The sequence below is a fragment of the Saccopteryx leptura genome, chromosome 6 (genome assembly GCF_036850995.1).
Source record: "Saccopteryx leptura isolate mSacLep1 chromosome 6, mSacLep1_pri_phased_curated, whole genome shotgun sequence".
NCBI lineage: Eukaryota > Metazoa > Chordata > Mammalia > Chiroptera > Emballonuridae > Saccopteryx > Saccopteryx leptura.
Genome location: NC_089508.1, coordinates 54,045,026 through 54,046,295, shown reverse-complemented (window position 1 = coordinate 54,046,295; position 1,270 = coordinate 54,045,026).

Below are 1,270 nucleotides of genomic sequence, written 5' to 3'. Positions count from 1 at the left end.
TGTTAAATCCACCTCTGATTTGCAGCAGACGTCCCTTTAAACAACTGAGTATGATATTGTAGTGATTTAGGTTTCTCCAGGATGCTAAAATGGAAATCTTTCTGAAACTCTTGGTAGTAAGTAGGGATGCATGGGGGAGAGGTGTCCACTTCCAAGCCCAGATAAATCCATTGCTTGAGTTACTATAATATAAAGCACACAGCAAAACTGAAGCCACCTAGTGACAAAGAGTTTTAGGTAATAAATTTAGACGTCCAGAAAGAATAAATTTAGACATCCAAGATAATAAGTTGGCTGGTGTTCCAGTTTCCAGAAATTTCTCTCTCCAGATGAATGGAGAATGTGTGCACATTGAATCAATGAAATTACTCCAGGTTCTGAGTCTGAGTGGTAAGACCAAAGCAGTGTCACTGACAGAAAAAGACTTGTTTGGTGGTAATGGAAGTGATGAGACAAGTAAGTAGATAGAGGTGGCTGGTAAAAATCTCACACATGGGCTTGACCTCCATGATGGGTGTGTGTGTGTGTGTGTGTGTGTGTGTGTGTGTGTGTGTGTGTAAGTAATCAGCCCTTTGGCTTTGAGAGTGAAAGAGGAGAAGCAGCCATAGCTCAGGGGAAGATGGAGCCAGGGCATGATGAAGAAAATGGTCAGAGCTCTGGTTGGTAAGGTGGCGGATGCCTGAATTCACAAGAACTCCTGAACGTAGCCTGGGGAAGCAAGGCCCCATTTGACCAGGGGAAGGTCTGCCATACACATGCATCGGACCAATGTCAGGGTTCCGAACTGGACCTATTGTCACAGTCCAGCGAAGCCTTCAGAGAGAAGTTCCACGTACTGTACTGCAATCTCCTGCCTGTGGTTGCAGAGGATGTCCGCGAGGGGGCGCTGCTCACAACCTTTCCAGTCACTGACCGTGAGGACAACACAATGTGGCAGCGCTTCTGATTCGGATTAGGCTGTCTGTGTTGCTGCTGTCCTTTGTGGTGTCAGTAGGATATGTTACTGCCAAATTTGTCCACCCTCTCTTTAAAGCAGGGCTAGGGCTGCAAGGCCACTTGCTGGGGACAGACTGGGACACACTGGCCATCCCCCATGCTCACAGCTCTTACATGTGATAAATACTAATGACGCTGTTCTATGCAACACTCTCCCGGCTATTAGGATACAGGATGTCGTTCTGCCCCAGGCGAGTGCTAAAGAGGCAGTGTGGGCCAACAGGACAGGGTGTCCTTGAAGAGAGAGACTGGAGAGGGCACATGTCGTCTGAAG